The following is a 23,031-nucleotide window of genomic DNA, read 5'->3' as shown; positions in this document are numbered from 1 at the left end:
TATTTTACTGGTGATGAAACTGAGGCTGAAATTAGGTGACTAGCCAGGTGACATAATTCATATCCAAATCATGATTTGGACTCAAATTTTCTTAACTTCACTCCTTTAGCATTCTATCCACTGTATTACTTTGTTTTTATTGTTCAGTTATGTCAATTGTGTCCAATTCTTTATGGCCCCATTTCAAATTGTATTGGCAAAGATATTGGAATGATTGGCCATTTTCTTCTCCAGCTCTAGCTCATTTTACAAATAAGTACCTGAGGCAAAAAGGGTTAAGTGACTTGCCTAGGGTCACTCAGCTAATAAATGTCTGAGGTTGGATTTAAACTCACAAAGATGAATCTTCTTGATTCTAGTTCCAGGACTCTGTCCATTCTGCCACCTAGCTGTCCTACTGCTTTACTTAGCTGCCTTTAAGGAGAAAGAATCTAGGGTAAACCATTTAGGAGAAGGCTAAAAATGTAAATACTCTTAAGGGAATTAGAACAGTGGAATACCAGTGATAGTTTCCAGTGTGATCATAAGGGAATAATTTCCAGGGCTTTAGACTTTTCATCTGAAAAAGGAGAAATGAGAGAGTGTGTATTTATAGTGGTCTCTAACAACACTTTCTCCAGCAGTTTTCAGTAGCTCAGAAGGTGCAGGTGCAGAAAAGTAAAAGGGTCAGATGATCCATGGTTGGGGATTAGGAGAATGAGTAGAAACTATAGAAGGATAGAGGAACAAAGAATTTAAAGATGGACAGCAATGCACCATTGAAATGCATAACTGTGAAGCAGTAAAGTACAGCCAAAATTTAGGGTGATAGCCTGAGAGAACCAGGAGACAACTTACAGAAATCAGATCCCTTCCTGAGAGTATTTTGATGGGGGGAGAAAAGAAACAGCAGAAGACTCCATTGGAGTTTTAAAAAAAAAAGGAGCGACTTTTTCTAGGGGCTAAAAATGGGACAGAAATAAGTTTGAAAACAGTTACTAAATAATTGTGTCAAGCCCTAGCTCTGTATAGGAATTTTTATTTCCCTTTATGTCAACAATCTATGTTTGCTTTTAGAGTATATGGATTGAGATTGGCTTTGGGAGTGAAGGCAGTCTCCAATACAACATATAAACCTATGCTATTTTACTTGGTGATCTTATCATCTTCCATGGATTTAATAATCATCCCATGCAAATGATTCTCCAACGTGTTTGCCCAGAGCTAATCTCTCTCCTCCACTCTAATCTCCCATTTCCAATTTCCTACTAGATATTTTGAATTGGATTTTCTATAGACATTTTAAACTTAACATTTCCAAAACTGAACTCATCTTTTCCACCAAATTCTGTCCTACTCTTAGCTTCTTATGGATGTTGAGGGCACCATTATCTTCCCGGTCACCCAGACTATAACCTAAGTATCATCCTTGAACCCTGACTGCCTCTCACTTACCCCTTCCCATTTCCAATGTGGTTTCAAGACTTGTCCATCCTACCTTTACAATATCTTGTATACATTCCCCTTTATCTTATGACTCTCCCACCATCCTGTGCAGGCCCTCATCAACTCATGCTATGGACTATTGCAATAGCCTCTTAGCTAGATCTCACTATCTCAAGTCTCTCCCCACTCCAAGGCATCCTCCACACAGATATTAAATTGATCTTCCTTAATTTTAGGTCTGACTATGCCCCTATTTGATAAACTCCAATGGCTCCCTATTACCTCCAAGATCAAATGGAAAATCTGTTAAATTTTTAAAGTCCTGTAAAGCAAGGAGGGAATATATCCTAGACAGGTAGAAATGCCTTTGCAAAGGCAAGGAAGTGAGCATAGAGAGAGAGAGAGACTGTATTAAGTTATTCCTCATTGTATTTGTGCAAGAATGTCACTACACGAATTCAAAAGGAGGCACCATTTATTTTTTTGCTGAAGTGTTTGCAGGGATTCTGGAAAGTGTTATCACAAGAGAATTTGAAGGCCATCTTTACACACCACTTTTCTGGTGTGTATGAAGAACCATGGAGCCTTTCTCCTTGACTGGCATCTGAATCTTTCTCTATATATGTCCCCCCATGTGAGCTCCTTGGGGACAGAGATTGTCTTACTTTTCTACTTGGCGCATAGCATTATACTTTGCACATAGGAAGTACTACACTTGCATAAACATGCATTCCCAGCAAGTGACCATCCAGCCTTCACTAAAATTCCAGTGAGAAAGGACCCATTATCTCCCAAGGCAGCTCAAGAGAGTTATCTGAAAGTATTTTAAGAGGGATTAAACTTGTTCTGTTTAGTGTCAGAGAACAGAACTGGGATCAGTGATGTTGTAGAGAAGCAAACTTTAGCAGGAGGTAAGGAAAAACTTTAGTGGAGCATCCAAAAAGAAAGTTATCCCTCCCCAGAGTCTGTCTAGAAAAGCCTGCATTGTCCCTGTTCCTGAGGTACCCCACAAATAATATTCTTAGTATTCATATTTAGGTAGGAGTCAGTTTATACAGTCTCCAAAGTTCCTACTAATACTGAGGTCCTATAATTATATAAACAAATCAGTTTCTAACGTTTTAGAACATGGGGCTAGAAAACAAAACAAAAAAAAATTCCCATTTTTACCCCCTTTTTAATCGAATAATAGCCACCTGGTTAGATAATTAATGAGAACCATTCAAAGTTCCAAAAGCAAAAATATTACTACAAGGCAAGAAACAACAAGTTTCCTATGCTTCAAAGGTTCCATTTGTACAGTAAGTTTCCTCTTTCAAGTTTCTTTCTAAGTATTGGAACATTCATGTGAGATCCTCTACTTTGCCTGGTATTGTTCTTATATATCCCTCTAGGCTTTTTAATTAATGAAACAGAACTCCACAATCAATTTCTAATTTAATCTTCCTACCTACAAGATCACTTGGCTGGATGACAATGTTTATCTTTAACACTCATCTCTTAGGCATGGGGTTATATAAAATAAGGCTGGAAAAATGGGTCTGGAACCACATTGAGGAAAGCTGTAAGATAGCAGTTTCAGAAGATTAAAATTTGAGCATAGAGGCAATAGAGAGCCACTGAAATTTTTTGAACAAGAGGATACCATGTTCATATCTGTGCCTTAGGAAGACTGTTAAATCTGTTTTACCAGTACTACAAAGGGGCGAAGAGAAGAAGAGAAGTTAGACCATAAAAATTTCAAAGCATAGGCTCTGAACATATACCAAAAAGTTGGTAAACCCAGAGCATTAGTTTTATGCTTTATTTATTATAGCATTACTTATGCTTTGGTTATATTAGCAAGATGGGTACATTGGAATTCTTCAAAGAGAAGAAGATACCAGTGACAGAAGGAAAAGATCTATACTGGTAAACAAGGAACTAGCTAGTTAACATGGCACCTACAGTTGATATCTCAAGTTTGATTTTGCAGACTCTGGCTAGGTACTTGATTGTTCTTCTTAAATATATTAAATAAATATTAGTAAAAAAAATTAAGCCAGAAATTCTCTTATTGCACTTACATGTTAAGCAAGGAATTTTTTATTTTTCACTATATATACTATGCTGGGCTTACATGACCAGCATTCTTTCCCAAGCCATTACTAAGCCCACCCACAAGAAATTAGTTCATTTATACTGAGTAATGATAGACTGATACAGAACATAAAATTGTAGGTTTAAAGATGAAGGGAACTCAGAGGCTGCCTAGTTCAACACTTCATTTTACAGATGAGGAAACTGAGGCACAGGGACAATTAAGTGATTTGCCCAAGTTTACTTAGTGTAAGAAACAAGAGACATCAGATTTGATCCCAGATCCTCTAGCTCCAGACCAATGTTTTTCCTTCTTTACCGTAGTGTTTCCTATAATTTTCCACTAATATGTTCATGATGTCAAGAGAAATAGAGAAGAACTGTCAACATGTGAGAGGTTCACACTAGCTGAGCAAGAATGGGTGGCTTCCAATTAGCATCACTAGAGGAAATATCAGAAACTGATAGGAATTTATCACTGTCATTAGAGAAGAGGTATCACCATCCACTTTGCTGGTATATGAAAGATCATGAAGGCTTTCTCCTTGACTGGCATCTGAATCTTCCTCTATGTATCTCCCCCCATGTGAGCTCCTTGAGGACAGAGATTGTCTTACTTTTCTACTTGGTGCATAGCATTATACTTAACGCATAGGAAGCACTTAATAAATGTTATTTCATTCATTCATTCAGCATACCCAGCCATGAGATCCCAACTAGAAAGTGTGTATATAAGCATTGTATAAAGCTGAAAGGAAAAACATTTAAGAAAAGATTTTTTTGTAAATCCCAGGATATAACACCAATCAAAGCATCTGTTTTAATCTGATGAGTTTTCTCCTAAAATGACCTTGGACCTGTGAAGATGATAGTAGAGAAAATTCACAAGTGAGTTGTGTGTTTATAGTAGCATGGAAAACAGTTCCTTCCTGCTTGGGAAAACAAACAAACAAGAATGTTCTATATAGCCCTCCTCTCAGTTCAATAAGTCCTAATCTTCTTCTTCAAGCAAACCAGACTTCCTCAGAGGAAAATATCTGTGATCTTTGGGTCTCATCTTCCCCCTTTCATCCCACCAAAAAAAATCCCAAATATAGAATTTAAAATTTAGAAAAGTACTGAGAGATCATCTAGTACAGGGTTCCTTAGCCTTTTATGTCATGAACCCTTTTGCTATTACCCTTTGAGGATGCCTATGGATCTCTTTTCAGATTGCTTTTTTAATGCATACAATAAAATACCTAGGATTACAAAGGAAGCCAATTATATAGAAGTTATGAAAATATTTTTAAAAGAATTCTTTGACCTTGTCACTATTGAGCTGAGGAGGGAAAGAAAAGAATGGCTCTGGAGGAGAGTGAAGCTGGTGACTTTGCACAGCTCTGTCTCACTTAAATCTAATTCAGTTGCAAGCCATGACATCACCTTCCTGGTCCTCTTCAATAATGAAGAAAATCACAATAGAGGGGAAAGCTGAGGTACAAAGAGTGGGCTTCTAAAGCTTTTGCTTTTTCCCTCCACATCCAAAGCCTTTGTCACTAACTATTCAGATGAAGAGGGAAAGGAAAGAAGCAGAAAAATTAGAAATATTTGGTGGGTGAGAGAGAACCTAACAAATAATATAATTAAATTGATTCAAAACTCGTTAAAAGAACAAATGGAAGGAATAGTCATTAATCATGATTCATTGCCAACTTAAAAGGAGGGAATTCCTCCAGGGTTTTTGGCTTAACATTGTGCTATTTATTATTTTTGTCAATGTATTGAATAAAATCATAGATGACTTGCATATCAAATGTGCAGATCCTGCAAAATGATAGTAGCTAATAAATGAAGGACAGCCATCAGTATTCAGAGATTATCTGAACAGACTAGAACATTGTAGTACATGAGCTAAAATGAAATTTATTAGCAGTGTAATACTTGAAATTATATTCATATTTGGATTCAAGGAGTCAGTTTCACAGGTACAAAAGAGACAGCTCTTGAATAGCAGGTTTTCTGAAAAAGATCTGCGAGCCTTGGTCTACTGCAAGCTTGATGTGAGTCAACAGTATGAGATGATAGCCAAGAAAAGCTAATGTAATCATCTGCTTTGAAAGGCATTGTGTCTGGCCCTAGGACTCCTGTTATATTGTACTTAGTTTGAAGTTTTATATTTTAGAAAGAACATTGTTAAACTGTACAACATCCAAAGGAAAGTGACCAAGGTAGTAAAGAGTCTTAAGTTCAAGGAAAGTATGGAATATATGATAAATGTCTTCAACTATATAGAAGTCTGTCAAATGGAAGTAGGAATAGAGATGTTCTGTGGGGTCCCAAAAACAGAATAGTAATAATAGATAGAAGTTACAGAAATAAGGAAAACCTTCCTAGAAATTAGAGCTGTTAAGCAAAAAAAAAAAAAAAAAAAAAAAAAAGAATCACTGCTTGTTTGACAAGGTATTGCTGAGATTCCTGCTTAAATAGGAATTGGATTTTTACCTGAGGAATGGGTGTTTGGTTCGACTCTTTGTTCTTGAGGCCACTGGGTGAGTGGGGAGAAAGGGAAAGAGGGACTCAATATGCAGGCAGGCTGGCTTCCAACTTAGCCCTCCTTCTCTTTTACCTCCCTTTGCCACCCCCTCATTTCTTACCTAGCCTTAATCATTGATTGCATGGCTGTCTCAGTCAATCCAAAACTTGTTAAAACTTTATCTTGAAAAGACCAAGGTCTTCCACTGCATCTGGAATCATCTCCAATCATCCTGATCAATAACTTGCCATTGGGTCCAGAGGCTTTGGAAGGGAGATAGTAACGTTGGTGACTTTGGACAGCCTTCCCTTACCTAAATCCAATTCACTTGCAAGTTATGACATCATCTTCCCGATGTAATGGTCCTCTTTGAGAATGAAGGACAAACAACCACAATAAGAACAACAAGAATTGGACTCGAAAGCCTTTGGGGCTTCTTCCGTTTCTGAGATCCTAACATTTTCTGGTCTGAAGAAGTAGAAATATGAAATCAACTAGCATTTATTAGGTGCCTGCTATGTTTCAGAAATTGTGCTAAACATGTAGAATACCAAGAAAGATAAAAAATAATCACTTCTCTGAAAAAACTCACAATTTAATGGGTAAGAAAACATTCAAACAACTACATACAAATGCAACCCTTGTCCCAAAGCTCATTAGTAGATAAGAATTTCTCTCCTCATTGATGGAGATGAATGACCTGCCCTGTGTGAATGGAAAAGACCTTCAATACTTTCAGGATTCTTCAAGCATCAAATCACTTTAGATGCTTTTGGCTTTAAACTTTGAGAAGAAAGATGGAAAAGGCCATTCTCACTTCAGTTTCCTAAAGGAAAAAACTCTGGAAAAACATAAGAGGAACTGGCAGTCCCCATCAGAGCTCTATCCCTAGTTAAAGACTGCGGAGTTTTCCCTTGGATGACATCTCTCTTCATTGAGCTGAGTTATCTTATTCCCAAAGGGAGAACTCTTTACTCTGTCTAGTATTTATTCTCCTATATATATCTCCTATTTTTTTTGTTTTGCTTACTATTTTTATAAACAGGTTTCTTTGTTGTTTGCTACATGTATTCATTGTGGAACTGATATTTGGTGGGAAATGGGTTGGTCCTTAACATAGAGCTTAGGGTTTCCCTTATCCCCAATAATGACAAAAAGATCAAAAGTTAGATTGAATCCTATCATACATCTTAGACTATTTAAGTGAGTAGATAGATAATACTTCTATACTGGTACTTTTCTCTGTCTGAGGAGTATAGACCAGCTTCTGGCCTCAACTTGCTGCTTTCCTTCCTAGCAAAAATCAAAAGTTCCCATTGGAGAAGGGTAAGCAAAGAAGAAGGTAGAAATGTCTATTCTACCTACCTTTGAATCACACAATGACAGGCTTCATATATGTGAGCCTCCCTACTAATAAGACCTCTCACTCCTCACATAAATAAGAGATAAGAGATATACAAAATAAATTAGGGATAGTGTCAGAGAGAAAGTACCAAGATTAAAGAGGGAAGAGAAAGGCTTTTTGTAGAAAGTGACAGTTTAGCTGATCGATAAAAGAAACCAGGAGATGGAGATAAGGAGGAAGAGAATTCCAGCTATGAGGAATAAAGAGTAAAAAATATTCTGAACCTGGAGAGTATTATCATGTTAGAATAGCAGTGGGGCCAGTGTCACTGGACTGTGGAAGATGTAATTAGATGGGAAAGTAGAGTAAGAGCTAAGAAGGGTTATAGCTTTTTAAAAATCAAACATAAGATTTTTTGATATTTCATTTTGGAAGAAATGAAGAACCACTTGTATCTGATTAAATAAGAAAGTGAAATGATTAGACTTTTGCTTTAGGATGATCAGTATGACAGCTTGGTATAAGAGAATGGATTGAAATGGGTAGACACTTGAGGCAAGGAAAATAACTAGCAGAATATTACAATAATACAGGTGTAAGAATATAAAGACATGTATCAGTGTGGTAGGCAGATCCAGAGAAGAAAAAAAAATGTTAGTGTTAAAACAATATAATGATTTAGGAAGGTGACTACTGGCTATAATGATCATTATTTATACAGCTTTACAATTTATAAAGTACTTTCATATTATCAATTCTCACAAAAATCCCGATATAATAGGTCTTTTGTGAGTGGGGAAACTGAAACTCAGAGTGGTGAAAGCCATCTAGGCTAAGTCATTCCAACGAGTAAAACTTTCTGATCCCCAAACAAGAGATCTTGATTTTCATACACTTGAAAAAATTCTGCTAATCCTGAAGAAATTGGGAGGACCATAAGTTTTAATGGATTACTGTAGACTAGGTCCCAGAGATATTGAAAGAAATTCAGGTAGGAAAAAAAAACAATAAAAATGGTAGGGAGAGAGAGGGAGGAGGAAAGAAGGAGGAGAGGGAAGAAAAGATGGAAAGGAAAGAAGGAAGGAAGGAAGGAAGGAAGGAAGGAAGGAAGGAAGGAAGGAAGGAAGGAAGGAAGGAAGGAAGGAGAGAGGGAGGAAAAAGGTAAAAAGAAAGGAGGGAGAAAGGAAAGAAGAAGTAAAGGAGAAAGAAAGAAAGAAAGAAAGAAAGAAAGAAAGAAAGAAAGAAAGAAAGAAAGAAAGAAAGAAAGAAAGAAAGAAAGAAAGAAAGAAAGAAAGAAAGAAAGAAAGAAAGAAAGAAAGAAAGAAAGAAAGAAAGAAAGAAAGAAAGAAAGAAAGAAAGAAAGAAAGAAAGAAAGAAAGAAAGAAAGAAAGGAGTTCCTGGAGTGGAGCCAAGATGGCAGAGTAAAGTCAGGAACCTGCTCGAGCTCTCTCAGTTTCCCTTGAAAACTACATGAAACTAAGCTACTGAACATCATATCCTTTCATCCTGTCATTGTGTATGATGTGTAGAGGAGAAAGAGCACTGGTTCAGAAGACAAGTGAAATCCTAGCTCTGAAGTTTACTAGTTGTGTGACCATGGAGTCCTTTCACATGTCCAAGGCAATACTACCAAACCATTAAAACAGAGTAATAATATCTGTAATTTCTTCCTTATAGTTATAAAGATCAAATGAAACGGTTTTATTATATGTGGGAGATAGCAAGCCAGAGTGACAAAAAGTCAAATGGACACCAAAAAAGTGGTAATTATATATAGTTTATATGTGGCAGATAAGTTGACTTTCAGATCCATTCTGCTTACTTATAGAAAGGGTGGCTATCCATGACCCTGTTTTTTGGGCACATTAGATGCCCAGTAAGGGTTTGTAGAAGTATGCTTTCCCTTCATAATCTAGAAAATTATAGCTCTTTGTTTCAATTCTTAAAAGCACCATCAAAATAGCATTATATTAATGGTTTACTTACATAGGCACTTCTCAGTTTACAAATATTCTATTTCAAATGTTTGTAAGATAATTGTTCAGGAAATATACATTTTTGTGGAAACAATAATGTACAATTTAATAGTTTCCAAATCTAGACTATAAATTTCAATAAACCTTATCCCTGTATAGCAAAGTTTTGACAGGCTGAAACTTCTGTTATAGTGGTTAGTCAACAAGCTTCTGAGTCAAGTTCATTTCTAGTCAAGGATGTACTGGTAAATATTTAATAGCTACTTCTCCAAAAACACATGATTCTTTTCATAAGTCTAGAGTATCAACAAAACAATAAATCAAGCCCTAATTTGTAGCATTTGCCTATTTCCAAGGTGTAAATACTAACACGAAAAGTTTATAATTAGCTCTCACAGGCAAGTGTTAATTAGCTTCTGTATATTCCCAGTTTCAGTGCATATAATACCTGGGTAAATATTCTCTCAAAGTCCCAGGCAATTCTCTATGATTCTAAGTTATATTTGTGTTGCAGAGGTACATGACAAAGAGACAGAGAGAAGAAGTTGAAATCACAGATCGTCACATTAAAAAAAAAAAAAAGATTGATTGCATTATCTACTTTCACAGGATAGCTGTGAGGAAAATATTTCTATTACCTAATACAGTACCTAGCACAGAGTATTAGTCAGGCTTGTATTGATCTGAATAATTGTGATTTTATCTACAAAGCAGATCGCGATCACTCCACACTACTTTCCTACTACAGACAATTTCAGGATTTCCTGTGGCATGGGAAGGATTGTTTTAGACACTTCCATGTTCACCAGCCCAAACTACTACTGTTTTGTTTCAAAAGTACAGCTGGTCAAAAATGGCTATAGAAATCCTATGACAAACTCCTCTACTTCTTAAGTGATGACAAAGTCCAAATAGCCACCAGGTGGCAGCATTACCTTATATTTGTTTTATTACTGTCGTCCACTTGAAATTTTTTCTTGCCTAACAAAAGTGACCAAGAGAACATATAGTATTCTGACCTACATGTGCCTACTCTGCCAACTATATACAATTTTTATTAGAATAATCTGCATCCCTATTAATTACAGCATTAAAAATGGACACAGGCTTCTCAAGCAATATTCCACTGTAGAACACATCTTTACAGTAACAGAATTGAGTGCAATACATATATGGGTAAATAGATATGTATATAGATATATAGGTCTATACCTACTTTATGTATGTATATACATATATAGACACACATACATACATACATATACATATTCCCATATAAACATATCAAATATAGGTTCTTTCTTACTCGGTTTATCATTTGTTGACTTTTAAAAAGGGATTTATTTCCACAGCAGAAAAACCATTTTGACAACACTCCACTAGGTTGAGGACGTTCAATCATGTCTGACTATGTGACTCCATAGATTCAGTCTATGAAGTTTTCTTGGCAAAAATAAGGGAGTGGGGTACCATTCCTTCTCTAGTGTGTCCCTATTTTATAACTGAGGAACTGAGGCAAATCCGGTTAAATAACTTGCCCAGGGTCATACAGTTAGTAAGGGCTTGAGGTCACACGTGAAGTCAGATATCCAGGGTGACCCACACACAAATAATTCCAACAAAAAAAGAAAGGAATATGTGGGAGAGTTGTACATGCAAAATTCCATGTCAGATCTAAAAACTATTAAAAAAAAAAAATTTACTTCTCATTGAGGGGATCAACAAAGGTTTTAGGATCTTTGATTTATAACAAGGAGGAACCTTAGAGATTCTCAGAACCCAATCCTCTCATTTTATAGATGATGAAACTTAAGGATCAAACAAAAAGGCTTAGTGAGTTGCCCAGAATCACAGCTAATAAGCATCTGAGGTAGTTCTTCCTGACTACAAGTCCAGATTTATTTACTGAATTTAACAAAAACCAATAATACTTTCATAGGAAGTAATAATAGATATCGGGACAGGTTATTGAAGACCTAGCAAGCAATGTGAACAAAAGTTTAAACATAAGAAAGGATCAGCTTGTATGAGTGATGGCAAATAGTCTCATTGGGGTTGTTGCTTAAAATATAAAGCAAGAAGTAATAAGTAATGTGTGAAAAAAGTAAGCAGAACCAGGCAGCTAGGTGGAGCAGTAGTTATACTGCAAGGCTTGGAATCAGGAAGACTCTTCTTCTTGACTTCAAATCTGAAGTTTGATAAGTAAAATTTGTGTGAACTTGGATAAATAATTTAATACTGTTTGCCTTAGTTCTGTCATCTGTAAAATGTGCTGGAGAAGCAAATGGCAAAATCACTCAATCACATCAAATGAAGTCATGAATAGTCGGACATCACCAAATTTGTGAAGAGCAAATTTTTACTTATCTTGTGTAAGGATTGTGCCAGGACCATCACATTTCAAAATGTACTGGAAATTTTCTAGAAATGCTAAGAACAACAACAACAAATGGGTTTTATTTTTTTAACTAAATGAGGGAAAAGCTAAATATCCAGGAAGAGACTGCTACCCTGGATAGATGACAGAAAGAAGGCTGAAATCCTTAACCTTTCTTCTCTGTTAAAAATAACAACATTTAGACTGGAAAGCTCACAAGTGACTAATAGAGAGTCAATACCAGGAAAAATAGAGGCATAGTAACTGAATACCCTGAATTTAATGGATCATGAGATCCTAATGAACTCTCACCATGATTATAAGAGCTAGTTAACCATGGAAAGGTGAAGAACTTTAGAGGTAAAAAATTAGAGAAAGCAGAACAAATGTCTTGGGTTGTTGGGTTTTTGTCTTTTTGAAAGGAAGAGTGGGGTTTACAGGCTGTAGGCCAGTGATCTTGGTGGAATTCTAGCAATATTCAGAGATGGAATGTTAAGAAAAGAAAGTAATCATCATAAAATGGCCGACATGTATCTATGAAGAATAAGATATATATTAAAATCATTTTCTATTAGATTGGCATACTAAATGAATACTGTAAATTTACCAATATTTCAGCACAATTGTTTAAGTCCTTTATGCTTTAGCAGCTGGGCAGCTAAGTGGCAAGAGTGGATAGAGTTTAGAGCACAAAGTCAAAAAGACCTAAGTTCAAATTCAAGTTCAGTCTGTATTAGCTGAGTGATCCTGGCCAAGTCACTTAACTTCCTCAATAAAAAAATGCGAATAATAATTGCACTTAGTTTTCAGGGTTATTGTGAGGATCCAAAGAAATATTTGTTAGTATATAGTTCAGTGCTGATATACAGTAAGTACTACGTAAATGCTAGCTATCATTGTTGTTACTATCCTTTTTTGTACAGAATGGGTGATATAAACCATGCAATTATATAGCTAAATGGGTAAGGGTTCAGAATTGATTGAATAATCTAATCTATAATCACAATAATCCATTGCCAATCTATAGAGTTTTCAGTTTCAGAACACCAGGGATCTGTCCTTAACTCTGTAGTTTTCAACATTTTTATTAGTGACCTGAATGAAGGCATAGATGATACATAGCAAATTTGTAAAGGCCTCAAGATAGTTAATATACTAAATGACAAATCCAGGATACAAATTTTTTGACAGACTAGAATGTTGGGGCAGATATAATAAAATGAAAATTAATAGTTGATAAATATAAAAAAATCACATTCAAAAAATTAACTAAAAGTATAAAATGGACAGAAACAATTAAACAGTCATTCATCTGAAAAAGAAGATCTTGAAGATATAATGGATATTACTGTCAATTTGAATCAGTAGTACCACATGATATTCAAAAGAACAAAGATGGTCTTAGCCTGGATTAAGAGAATTTGAGAAGTACTAATCCTCCTATATTGTGCTCTGACCAGATTCTATTTATAGTTTTAAGTTCAGACCTGAGACCCTCAATTTAGGGAAGATATAGAGAAGCAGGAGAATTACAACTAGATGAGGGGAATCAGAGTGAAAGGGTTTAAAATCATATCATAAAAAAGAATGTAGGGTATTTAGCCTGAAGAAGAGAATATTTAAAGAAAATTTGATAAGTGGTTTCAAATGTTTATACCTGAAGAGACCTTAGACTTGTCATATTTGGCTTCAGTGGACAGAACCAGGAGCCAGAGGTAAAAGCTTCAAAGAGGTCAAATTAGCTTCAATAAAGAAAAAAAAAACAAAACTTAACTATTAAATTCATCCAAAAATGAAATGTAATACCTTGAGAAGTAGAAGGCTCCCCTCACCAAAGGCCTTCAAGGAACAGCTGGGTGAGCACTTATGTTGACCACTCAGGCATGCTAATCATATCATGGAGGGGATTTATTAAAGCATCTATTCTGCACCATGCACTGTGCTAAGTAATTTGATCTGTACAACAACTCCAAAAGATAGGTTCTATTATAACTCCCCTTTTAAAGCTGAAGAACCTGAGAAAAACTGTGCTTAAATGACTTGTCCAGGGTCACAGAGACTGTAAATATATAAAGTTAAATTTGAACGCAAGTCTCCTTGATTCACAAGGCCCAGTTGTCAATCCACTGTACCATCTAAATTACTCTGTGTCCTTTGAGGTCCCTTTCAAATTTGAGATTGAGTGTGTGACGACTCAATAATCAACAAAGAACAAAAGAATTGACATGATTGGTTCTTTTTTTTTTTTTTATGATTGGTTCTTTGTGTTAATGAAGATTATTCTGACATTGGTTTGAGGAATGGATTGAATAAGAGCGAAATTTTGTAAGTGACTGTACTAAAAAAACAATAATTAATAATATGTACCACTCCAAGGCTTACGAAGTAGAGAGATACATAATTATCTTCTTTGAGCCTGAAAGCCCATTGAGGCAGATATTGCAGGTATTATTATCTCTGTGTGTTACAAATGAGGAATTTGAGTCACAGAGAATCTAAATAGCTTGCCTCTAGTCACCCTAGTAGTTAAAAGCCAAGAAAAAACGTAAATCCAGATCTTCTCTACTCCAAGCCCTTTAGTGACTACATACTGCCCCTCAATGAGTTTACAATCTAACAGAAAGAAGAATCCTATATATAACTATAACACAAAATTGCATATAAATGTGTAGGAAAAGTACAAAAAAACTGTTATGGAAGATCCATGTCAATTTCAGGAGCTAAGAGAAAACTTCATGGAATAGAAAGCTTTGAAATGGGGCCTTGAGTAATGTAGAAGAATTCGACATAGGAATAGGATAGAAGATTAGGCAAAGGAGGGATGAGATCAGAGAAGAGCAAATAATCCAGGTTATCAAATTTATAAAATAGATGAAAGTTTATGAGATAATAGAGGTTTCTAGATGAGTTCAAATCTAGCTTCAAATACTAGCTGTGTCCTGCACACGTCACCTACATTATTATGAGAAAATAATTGCAAAGTACTTAACACAGTGCATGGCATATTAGAAGTGCAATCTAAAAGTAAGTTGTTACTATCATTATTATTACTGGAAATTTAAGATACTTTACTAATTAAAAGAGGAACCAGGTAGTGACAGATCTGGAGTCAGAAAAACTCTTCTTCCTCAGTTCTAACTGACCTCAGATACTTACTACATGATCCTGGGCAAGAAAGTTTCTCATCTGGAAAATGAACTGGAAAAGAAAATGCAAAATGACTATAGCATCTTTGTCAAGAAAACTCTTTAAGTGGCGTCACAAAGGTTTATTTACAACTGAAAAACAACTAAACAATAACAAACTGAAAAGATGAACACTAGCTGATATCTTGGACAAGTAGGTGGTACAGTGAGTAGAGTCAAGAAGGCCTGGAGTCAAGAAGACCTCAGTTCAAATTTGGCCTCAAACTCTTGTAGCTATGAGACTCAGGGTTGTAAGAATCAGATGAGATAATAATGCAAATTGATTAACGCAGTATCTGGCACATAGTAAGCACTACATGAATTAATATTATCCTGGAAATTTATTATTATTAGTTTAATGCTAGAAATTTATGTCACCACAGAATTATAAAGAATCTTCAAAGATAATTAAGAAGTTTGGACTTAATTAGTAGGCAGTAGGGTACTGTGGAGTTTTTGATAAGAGTGACATCACAGTTGCAGTTTTAAGTTCAGACCTGAGACCCACAATTTAGGGAAGACATAGAGAAGCAGGAAAGTTAGTAAATGAGGGGAACCAGTGCAAAGGAGCCTGAGATCATATCAAAGAAGGAGTATGGGGTATTTAGTTTAGAGAAGAGATCATTTAGGGTAGATTAGATAAGTGTCTTCAAATGTTGGACTTGAAGAGAGCTCAGACTTGTTATTTTTGCTTCAGTGTATATCACCAAGGACAATGGTTTGTAAAAGCTTCAGAGGCCAGATTAGCTTCAGCAAAGGAAAAAGCTCCTAACCTATTAAACTATAAAATACTAGTGCAGCAATCTGGGTATGAAATAAGATCATATAAAGCACAGGAAAGATACCAGAGACATCACTTGAGTTTGAGTAATTCACTGAATCTCATTTCAACAATCTTCCTGAAAATGTTCTTGACTTCATTGTTTAAATGAATGATAAAATGTACCTAGAATGTGATAACATATATCTATATCTATCTATCTATAGATAGATATTTATAAATGCAAAACTGGCTTTCTAGAACAGTGAAAGTTACATTTCTATTGACTGATGGTTTCTTTTTCCTCTTAACTGTATGCCATTGAGGCTATAGTGAGGTGACCCCACTTTAAATTATAACTACCTAAATGAGTTACAACTATCACTTTCTCTTCATTTACTAAGCTTGTCACTGGAGTCAGAGGATCTGCCACTGATACATATTGCCTAAGTGATTTGGGGCAAGTTACAACTTCTCTGAGCCTCAGTTTCCTCATCTGAAAAATGAGAGGTTGGACTTGATGAACTCTGAAATCCATTCCCTCTAAATCTATAGTCCTATCATTCAAATCAATTTAATTCAGTAAACATTGATTAATCACTTATTACAAATTTTAAAAATTAAAAATGCAGTTCCTGCCATCAAGAGCTTACAATCCAATAGGAGAAAACAACACACAAAAGGAAGCAGAAAAGAGCTTCCAAGGCTTGGAAGAAATGAGATGATAGAATACCAGGGGGCACCAGGGCTAAGAACATGATGTTCCATCAAGTCAAAATCAAACACAGCAGAGTAATGGAAAACTGAAGCATTACCTGGAAAGTTCTGAATCCTCTAAAAAGGGAAGCTTTGAGAATTTATTGCTCCTCCCTCCACCCCTTTAATCAAAAGGAAGAAGCAACTAAGATGATCGAGGTGATAAGTATCAAAGGCTATTTTCTCAAATGAGATAATAAATGTAAATGCTTAGCATTGTGCCAGGTACACAGTATAGTATTTACTTAATAAATATTTACAATATTTATACAATTGTGTTGTCATGATCATTATTTTATGCAAAACTCCACTGGATCTTACCTGTAAGGATTTTCACAAATCTACTTACAAATTACTTTTGTCATGATTGATAGCTTCCTTTTTCTTCCCCAACTTTCATTCCCTGAAAATGGAAGACAAAAGCTAGATCATTTAATTCCTAGTCATTGCTCTAATCTATTTTTTTTCATCTCTAATAATCCATCCCTTCTATTAAAGTTCTTTTCTAATGCTTCTTCATACATGTCTTGGTGGAAATCTTTTTCTTTCTAAAGTTGAGCCACTCAATCACAAGTGCCAGTGAATGGAATCAAGCTCCAAAAATTAGTGGATTAACTTCCTCAGACACTGGGACCTGGATTGTGAAAAATCCAGGGTATGGAGGTCCAGGTCTGGGTAGAGAGGAGTGGTCCAAGTGGAGAGAAGCAGGACCGCACCCAGAGAGGCAGATGGTATAATAGCCTGGGAAAATAGCTGGGTAATTGGATGGACTTGTGAAGGTGAAGCATGATTGTTGATTGGCTGATTAATAAAGGAGAAGAAACCAAAAAAATGTTGTGTACAAAGAGTAGCAAATCCCTTAATTTAACTAAAATGGAGAATGAGTGAGTTATAATGAATGATGAGTGCAGAAAAATAGGTTGGAGCCAGATTGTGAAGGGCTTTATTAAAGGCTACTATAATTAGAACACACACAGACACACACACACACACACACCATACTATACTACACTACACTACACTATACTACATTAAAACTCCCTTTACCCTTTTTCTTTTCTGAATAGATAAAACAAGGTTTGAAGTTAAACAATTTACTGGAAATGTCAGAGACAATAATTAGGAAAGGAAACTTAAGCCTCCACATCCTTTCAGTTTCAAAGCTAACCACTCAGGCACATTGAAAGCATACAAAGAGAATTCTTAAATTACAGAGTGAATATTCTGATATTTATCATATGTTTTCTCAGTTCTATCACCATTCAAATTGATATTGTTTTATCTGATTTCACTAAATGCAATAGAAAATGTTATTTCTTATCTTTTTTTTTCCTCCCCAACTCCAGAATTTGATTTTAAAATTAATTTAATTTAATTATTAGCTTAATTAACTTTTTCTTAAAAATCAAAACATTAAACAATTCTCTCTTCTAATAAAGATAGCATGTGCTCTGATACTTATAAAGTTTCCAGGGGCAACCAATTTTATAACTTAATTACATATTTTTCAAGTTATTTTTAAAAATTCAGTATAGCATAGTTGTAATGCCGGAGAAACTGAGGCAGGAGAGAGATTAGAGAGTTTTTAATATTTTATTAATGGGAGAGTAAGATTGACTGGATAGGACTCTCCTCTAAAATTATCCAGTCAGACAGAGATAAAAATATACTGGGACCAAGGAATCCATGTTGGTCCCAGGGCTGGAGGAGACTGTCATCTCAAAGAATCCAGCATCCAGCATCTAGCCGCCAGCCACCAGCCGCCAACCTCCAGCCATGAATGGAGGAACCCCAACTTCTTAAATACCTTTTTCTCTAAACAAAGGAAGGGGTGAGAAGCTGTCAGGATGGGGGACGCCATAAATCCTAAAAAAAAAAAAACCCAGAGACAGGCTGTCTGAATACACAGAGATATCTTGGAATATTTTAGAGGGATATTGTAAATTCTTGAGGACAGAAAAGAATCAGGAAGTCTATTCTCTTGTTTATCTTGCTAACAATTTATAACCTTAGAGTAATTGGTCCTCAGTAGGACTGGGGGGGGGGGGGGGAGGAAGAGGGGAAGGGGCTGTTACAACTTAGGGGATTGACACAGAACAGTTAAAGAAACTGAGACAAGGGAAACTAGTGCAGGGAAACTGAGTCAAGACAGTTAAAGAGAACTGTGGCATAACATAGTGAATAGAGAACTGGCCTTGGAACTGGTCAAACCTAGATTCAAAATCCACACAGATAAGCTATTTGACCCTGGACAAGTTCCTTAATCTCTTAATGCCCCTAAATAACATTTGAAGATCATTCAAAAATTTTCAAACAAAAGTATTTGAATTAAAAGTAATTATGCTGGTGCAGTAAGGTGGGAAGCATATCTCTGCAGCAAAATTCAATATTAAAATATATCATGTCACAGTTTTGAAAAACATAAATCTATTACTTAATATTAACTATTAAGCAGAATCTTAGAATAACAGAATTTCACAGTAGACTAATAATTGGAAGGAATCTCAGTGGTCATCTAGTACAACCTGTATACTTGGATTCTTAACAAGCTTATAGAGACTTTATAGTTCTTTTATCCTTTTTTTTAAAAAATGAAACTTATTATCTGATATCTAGCTATTTGATGTGAACACATACAATAAACACATATATGTTTGTGTAGGGCAACTGTGGAATCCAAAACACTCCACTGTGTTTGGTTCTTTCTATTTTGTTATTGTCTACCATTTTGTGAACTAGATCTTGCTTTGATTATGGGGAAACTGACAGTTCTCAGAAAATGGGGTAGAAGGTGCTGACTATAAAATGTTCTATACATCTTGTAGTATGTTTCTGTAATTACCACACAATGTACCTGAATATTCTTGAAGTAACTATAAAATTTGTAAAACGATAGCCAAACAGAAAAAGAGAATGGCCCTATTGCTCAAGATTATATGAGTGGATTAGTCCCTGATTATTGAGTATGAGAAAGCTTTGTTAACTGCCAAAAAGAGTCCTTGTGCCAAGTGAGAACTCTTGTACCCAAACTGTTGAAGGCTAACCTTGCTAATAAATGAGTGTGCTCAGATTATACTTCCTTAAGCGTTATACTTCCTTAGTCTTTATCAGTTTCATTCATGGTAAATAAGAACACTGAGTCAGAGGGCCTGGATTCCATTTCTAGTTCTACCATGTAATGTTTATATTACTTTAAGCAAGTCAATTAATCCTTCAAGGCTTCAGTTGCATCATCTGTAAAATAAAGAGAATTAGATTAGGTGACTTCTAAAGTCATCTGCACTTCCAAATTTATGTTCTTGTGATCTAAAAAGAGTATATGGCATAGTAAGTATGCATTATATGTAAAAAAGCAGCCCAAGAGTAAAAAAAAAAAAAAAAAAAATCAGGGATTTAAGTACCACCTCTGATGCACATTGGCTGTGTGACTCCTGAATAAGTCACATATCCCATTAGTATCTCAGACAATTATCTAAGACAATAAGTAGCTAAAACTTTTTAGTTCCTTAGTCATTTTTTTGCATGAAACTCTTATTATAGACAGGTGTGATACAAGCACATATGCATAATAAATGTATGCATAATAAATGCATACATAGTATACACATACTATATATAGTATACACATATTATATATGTGTGTATATGTATTTTTACATATTATATCATTATATATACATGCATTTGTATATAATATATATATGCATAATATTTAAACAAAACCAGAATATATATATAAAATTTTGTGAATTACAAATGAGAAGACTTCTACATTTGGAATTAGAGGACCTGAATTCCAGTCACAATTCTATCATGTAATAGATTTGTGACCTTGAACAAAACTTTTAATCCTTTATATCTCAGTTTACTCATCTAGGTAAACTCTAAGAACATATTCATTTCTAAATTTCTGATCCTGTAATCAAAGAATCAACATAGTACAGTACAGAAAGTCAGTCAAGGATTAAGGAACAAATTCAACCACCTCTGAAACACCAAATGTGTGACGTTGAGTAGGTCGCTAGCTCTTAATGTTCCATACCACACTCTAAGACTAGAAACTTCAGAAAAAGTACTGATCTATATTAATAAAGAAAGCTCCTCACTAGATCACTATACCTGTGAACTTACAAGTTTGATCAAAAAACAAACAAAAACACCTCTAAGAATCTCAGCTATGACTTTTTGTATTAAGCATTGTATTCATTGTCAGAAACTCAAGTCCCAGTACAGTTTGACTCTACATCTCAGACCTCAGTTTCCTCCTCTGTAAAATAAAAAGTTGGACTAGATGTTGTTAAGGTCCATTCCAGTTCTACGTCCTTCAATCAGGAACTTTAATGGGATATAAGGATTTATAATAGTATGGCTATGGACTGGAACTCTTCCACTGAAGATTCTATATACTATACTGTATAGTTGAAGTAAGACTAAAGAACATTTGAACAGCAAAAAAGAACTGTTTAATTTATTTTGATAGCCAGATGAGCAGGGCTAGAGTTCTTTCATAGTTTTAATAGCTTAAGGGAGGTTTGTTTGTTTCTTGGTATAGTTTTTGAAAATAAAGGAACAAGGGTTCTACGTGGTGCAGTTGATAGAGCACCAGCCCTGAAGACAGGAAGACCTGAGTTCAAATTTGACCCCAGACACTTAATACTTCCTAGCTGTGTGAGTCTGGGCAAGTCATTTAAGCCCAATTGCCTCAACAAAAGAAATAAATAAAATAAAACAACGAATTTATTCTTCACTTAAAAAAAAAAAAGGTATTATGAAATGGGGGTTCATGGCTTCATGTAGAATTCTATTTTTAGGTTCACCTTCACCAATCAAATTGTTCAGTGTTTTGTTGTAGAATTCATTGTGAAATCAGTAAAAAAAAAAAAAACAAAAAAACAAAAAAAAAAAATCATCACTCTATTTAGGAGCCATGCTCAATTGGTTTTGTTTTTATTTACTTCTTTTTTTCTTTCCAGGGGTCATTTCTAACCTCTAGTAAATCTGTTTCTCTTTATACTTATCACAGTCTCTTTAAAACCTAAATCAGATTAAAATGATTTAATTGATGTGTGATCAGAGGAGTATATGCTGGGAGAACTAATCTCACTTAATTTTGTTAGTGCATCTCATCAAAGATAGTAGCCAGGGAGCACTTTTGGTGCTCTGCTTCAGGCGGAAGGATTACCAGCTGGTTTCTGATCTGGCTTACAGTGTTGACTCACCAAAGGCCACAGCCCATCCCACAATGAATGATCTATCTCTATATTTCCTTCAAGGTCCATTCTTGCAAATTCTCTTCTTGGTTTTCTGAGCCCTGAATATCAGTTTGTTTCTCTGGTGTCTGACCTTATATCATAGAATATCACACAAACCACCTCTGGACTAGCAGTATCTCATGATCCCTATGGGCAGCCATGAGAAACAAATGCACAGACTGAGGCAAATTGTAAAGGAGTGCCTATCAATTTGTTTTATTTTCTTTTTTAAGTCTAGGGAGCCATTAATAAAATTAAAAATAGCAATCACTTCAGATTCCCAGAACTGAAGATATATTGATTCTGACGTCACCAGATCTAAGTACAAATTGTGGTTCTGGCAGTTAGTACCTGTATGAGTTTGAGCAAATTATTTTACCCCTGGGCCTGAGTTTTCTCTTTTATAAAATAAAGGAGGGTTTGGATTAATTGGCCTTTAAGCTCTCTGCAAAGTCTAGACCTATGATCCTATATATTAGTATCTATTAATTGAGAAAATACAAAATAGCCAAACCCCCCATCACCTCCCCTCAAAAAAAACAAGTTCTAGATATAGTAATACTTTTAAATGAATTAATAGATATTCATAATAATTTCTACAAAATTGTTTTCCTGAGCAGCATTTGAATGAAAAAATCTTCATGAAGATCACAGCATAAAAAGAGCTAGAGGCAAGAATTAAGAATCTCCAAATGGTACCAACATGTATTTTGTATTGCATTTACATACACAAAGTATTTGAGTTATTCAGAGGCCCTCCAAATTATGTCAACATATACAAGAGGAAGGAGAGGTTTTCCAGGTTCCTCTTGGATATATCTGCTAGAGAAGAGAAGGTTAAAAAAAAATCAAAGGAAAGTACCACGAAAAAATGCTCCAGGAAAATTGAGAGGATCAGGGTCATATATAGATAAAATCCTGTTTTAAAGAATTAATTGGTGCATATTAAGGACTGTGCTCTAGCTGTACTTAGAATGAAAAAGTGATGACTGATAAAGGAGTAAAAAAAACACACACATACACAAAACTAACAGACACAGAACTAGAAAAGCATAGAAACCTAAGACTATTTAGCATCAAAACAGATTGTCCATTTAGATTCTAATAGGATATATATTATATATCCAGATTTGGAAGGAACTTCAAGTCATTTAGTCCAATGCCTTCATTTTACAGAAGGGGAAAATGAATTCCAGGAAGTTGTCCAAGGTTAAACTGGGAGTAATAGAATTGGAATTTGCAACCCATCATAGTCTGAGCCCAGAGCCAATGCTGTCTCTACTGTACCATGAATGCAGACTAGCCTGATTATAAAGGCTTGGAGATCTTCTGTCCTAAGTCCCTCACTACCAGTAAGCTAT

The 23,031-nt window shown here is 35.3% G+C and overlaps 1 protein-coding gene across 12 annotated transcripts in view; it reads left to right on the top strand.

Annotated features, from left to right (window-relative positions):
• Positions 1–23,031, top strand: part of MYT1L (myelin transcription factor 1 like) — a 692,774-nt gene that overhangs the window by 645,829 nt on the left and 23,914 nt on the right. The gene's annotated exons all lie outside the window — the stretch shown is intronic.

The sequence above is a fragment of the Antechinus flavipes genome, chromosome 2, assembly GCF_016432865.1.
Source record: "Antechinus flavipes isolate AdamAnt ecotype Samford, QLD, Australia chromosome 2, AdamAnt_v2, whole genome shotgun sequence".
Taxonomy (NCBI): Eukaryota; Metazoa; Chordata; class Mammalia; order Dasyuromorphia; family Dasyuridae; genus Antechinus; species Antechinus flavipes.
This window is presented reverse-complemented; position numbering and strand designations above follow the sequence as displayed.